General features: G+C 51.4%; 1 long non-coding RNA gene across 1 annotated transcript; it reads left to right on the forward strand.

Moving 5' to 3' along the window:
• The first annotated feature begins 2,819 nt into the window (after positions 1 to 2,819).
• Positions 2,820 to 3,927, forward strand: LOC122193819. The gene is made up of 3 exons (XR_006182990.1): positions 2,820 to 3,331; positions 3,424 to 3,549; positions 3,737 to 3,927. It is a non-coding gene; the product is annotated as an uncharacterized LOC122193819 (long non-coding RNA).
• The last annotated feature ends 114 nt before the right edge of the window (positions 3,928 to 4,041 follow it).

The following is a 4,041-nucleotide window of genomic DNA, read 5'->3' on the forward strand; positions in this document are numbered from 1 at the left end:
CTGGGGGAGCTGGTGGAGGTGAAAAGCCAAGCTCCTTTCCATCATCTGTCAGCCCTCCTGGTCAACTGGAGATGCACTTTGGCCACAACACCAGGCACCGCTATGGCCGTGGGGCAGAGCAGCTGGAAGTCAGCGTAGAGGAAGTGGATCTGGGGTTATCGGTTGACACTCAGCTGAACACGAGCCAGCAGTGTGCCCAGTGGCCAAGAGGACCAATGGCATCCTGGCCTGCATCAGAAATGGTGCTGCCAGCAGAGCAGGAAGTGATTGTCCCTCTGCACTTGGCTCTGGTGAGGCTGCAGCTCCAGTGCTGTGTTCAGCTCTGGGCCCTTTGCTGCAGGAAGGGTCCCGGGGAGACCTCACTGCTCTCTAACTCCTGAGGGAGGCTGTGGTGAGCTGGGGGTTGGTCTCTGTTCTCACCTAACAGTGAGAGGACAAGAGGGAATGGCCTCAAGTTGTACTAGGGGAGATTCAGCCTGAACGTTAGGAAGTATTAGTGCTCCAGCAGAGTGGTCGGGCTGCAATGGGCTGCACTGGCAGCGGTGGAGTCGCCGGCCCTGGAAGTGTTCAAGGAACAGTGAGACGTTGTGTTGAGGGACACAGACTGGAGAGAGCTATTGATGATCTCAGTCTTGGTGATCGTGTGATTCTGTGATTCTGGGTGGGGGACTGAGGGGGGACATTAGGTGGGGGACAAAGATCAGAATGGGGGAACAGAAAGGGTGGGACAGGGTTGGGGGGGAAAAGGGATCCTTAGGGTATGAATAGAGGGACTCAGTAGGGCGGAACAGGAGCCCCTGGTGGTCAGAATGGGGAGTTTCAGGGGGGAGGGAAGGGGGGAGGGGGAAGGGATTCTAGGAGTCAGAATGGGGGTCTGAGGGTTTGTCCTGGTGGGGCGAGGGGGAGTTAAATAGGATCAGAATGGGGGAACAGAAAGAGTGGGATGGGGTAAGGGGAGGAGGAAAGGACATCTACCCTGCCAGGAGTGTCTTATAGGTGATCAGAACTCGCTGACGTTGGCAAACTTTGAGTTTGGTCAAGATGTCGATGATGGCATCTTCATCCATGCCTGCAAGAAACAAATGGAAGCTAGTCAGGCTGCTTGCACAGGAATCAGAAGCGCTCTCTGCTCTTGTGCCACCTCAAGTCCCCTACACAGCCAGCTCTACACAGCCCCAGGACTACAGCTATGCACACAAAGCTGCCACAAAGGACCACACCACGACATGAAGGGCAGTTCTGTTTCCACTTTCCAGTGATTTTTAGGGCAGCTGTATAGCAGAGCATAGCAAGCAGCTACCTTCCCTCTAACAAACCACCAGAGCAGCTACTCCCAGTGCTGGGGAAATGCCCCGCGTCCTCGCCCTTCTCTTCCTGCAGCTCCAGCCGGGGTCAACACCCCGGGGCCCCGGCAGCGGAACGGGCGCACGCCCCGGGGTGCTGCCATCCGAGACGCGCGCGGTGATGACGCAATGGCGGCGCAACCGCGGACGAAAAGGATCCCGCGCGGAGCGCCCGCCCCATTCGGCGGACGGACCACTGGGAGAGCAAAGGAGGGCGGGGCCGAGCACGGGCTCTCCGCCAATGGCGGACGTGAACGCGGGGCCGCCGCGATGGCGCGACGGCAGACCCGCGGCACTCCGCCACCCCGTGCCTCGGGGACGCCGGCAGAAGCTTGGGGATGACCTCAGCTGCATATCAGTACAGATATTAAACATGATGGGCCCCAATGCCGACCCCTGGGGAATGAGAGAGGTGCTCAACTCCAATGATTTCTGATCAGGAAATGATCTCAGTGAAGCAGCAAAGTTTTTACTCATTACTGCAACAGTGGGTGGGCACCCCCCTTATGGCAGGGAGACACTGTGCGCATGATCAGTTGAATACTTCTCATTTTATATATATATATATGAATATTATATATCTTTCTCCCATCACAGGTCAAGTGGCCAAGTACTCCAGGCATACAATCCATGCAACACAGTTAATAATTTGTCTTTCCATGTGAGAGGTACCACCAACCTCACGTTTTCAGGATGCATACAGGAGGGCAATATTTCTTGAAGCTGTTATGCCTGTTTCATCCTATGCCAAGCCTTCCTTACCCTGCTCCGTATTTTTCCTTCCCTTACTACTTAGAAAGGACATATTTAAAAATAAACCTGTAGTAAAATATCTAAAGTTACTGAGCCCCAATTCCTGATTTATGACCCCTATTATGCTGTGTTAGCATGCATAAATTTAATTCTGTGTTTACATTTATTCTGCAGTTTTTCCCTTGCATATTCCTTTGCAAAAGCTCACATTGTTTGTGTTTGAACATGGTTGGTTCAAAGCCCTTTGTGTTGAGTTCTTATCCCAGTCCATGCCCTAGCCTCTGCTCTGTTCTGCTGCTCAGCATCCTTCTTGCAGCAGCTGTTCGGCAAGAAAGCTGTAAGTTCATTAAAGGCCTATGCCCTGGTATTAGAAGTTTCTACTGCTGTCACAGCGTTATCTCTGGATCAGTGTGTGTCCGTGGCAGGGGAACAGCAGGCCTACAGCCTGAAATAAAAAACAGAGGGTGGGCGGCTGTGTCAAAGGTTTACAGGCCCATTTGGACAGGTTCCGTGACTGATGGGGCAGGGGACCCACAGAACCATGCCCAGAGAAACGGGGAAAGGGATAAAGGGGGAAGGGTAGGGAGATGGGCCTAAAAGCAAAACAGTGGCAATGAGCAGGGGGAGAACACTGATTTACTAACTACGATGTCGGAATGCAAGATAACGCAATAAAATACCATACGATTGGGGTTGAGGCTAATGAATCAAATAAAATGAGAGTGTCCAAAACCAAAGGCCTTACTCTAAAGCTGAAGGCAAGACAGCTAGGGAGCACGCACTGCTGAAACAAGCAGCAGAAAAAGAGCAGTCTTGTGACTTGCAAGCAGTTTTATCTTTCCCTCTGAATGGAAAACGGAAACGCAAAGTCCTCTCGGGTACGCAGTTCTCTTGTTAGAACCAGGCACCCAGCAATGCAGCAGTCTGTGGTACCGGAGCACTGGCTCTAGCTCCCAGTGCTTCACGTGCTGTTATGGTGTGGAATACTGATAACAAAAATCATACAACCATGACAGTGGCAAAAACACAATCTTAACTCTCACAGGAACACAACTCGTGACAGGTCGCCAGCCGGATTTAACTCCATTCACTGCCACTCTGCACCCAGCCCTTCAGCCACTGCTTTACCAACCCAGCCATGGGATGCCAGTTTCTCCAGAAGAATAAGCAGCAGACAGTGCCAAAGGCTTTGCTGAAGTGTAGACTACGTCAACAGCCTTTGCCTCATCTACCAGGTAGATCACCTGATCATAGAAAGAGATCAGGTTGATTGAGCAGGACCTGCCTTTCACAAACACACACAGGCCTTATTCTGCTTCCATCCCAGTCCTCCAAGTCAGCGGGTGGAGTACCTGAGCATAATTGATCTGACTTCTAAAGACAGACGTACAGAAGACACTGAGAACCTCAACCTTTTCCTTATCCACAGTAGTCATGTTCCCCACCCCATCCGGTAAGGGACGAAATTCTCCTTAGCCTTCCTCTTATTATTAACATATTTGTAAAAAGGTTTTTTGGTCTCTTTTCCTACAGTGGCCAGGTTGAGTTCATGTTGGGCTTTCATCTTTCTAATTTTCTCCCTGCATGATCCTGACCATTTCTATGTGCTCCCCCTGAGTTTCCTGTCCCTTCTTCTACAGGAAGCAAACTCTTCTCTCCTGGAGCCTCAGCAAAAGTTCCCTGTTCTTCTCTGCCAGCTCATTCTACAGCACAGGGGAACAGCCTGCTCCTGTGCCTCTAAGACTGTGGGAATACAGGAAAACCTGTTCAGAGCAGCAGCTGTGGAGCAAGATAAACAGCAAGAGAGCCAAGGACACCTCTAGAAGAAGAAAGAATGTCTCGGCTCTGATTGGATAAGCGCCTGCATGAACGATTGAAGAGTGTTTTGTAGAATGCTTTGTCGACGTGTAAAGGTGGATGGGAAAGTTGTAGGGCAAGATGGGAA

This window comes from Lagopus leucura, unplaced genomic scaffold (genome assembly GCF_019238085.1).
Source record: "Lagopus leucura isolate 7727_CA_CO unplaced genomic scaffold, USGS_WTPT01 35177-0_obj-0_obj, whole genome shotgun sequence".
Classification (NCBI taxonomy): Eukaryota; Metazoa; Chordata; class Aves; order Galliformes; family Phasianidae; genus Lagopus; species Lagopus leucura.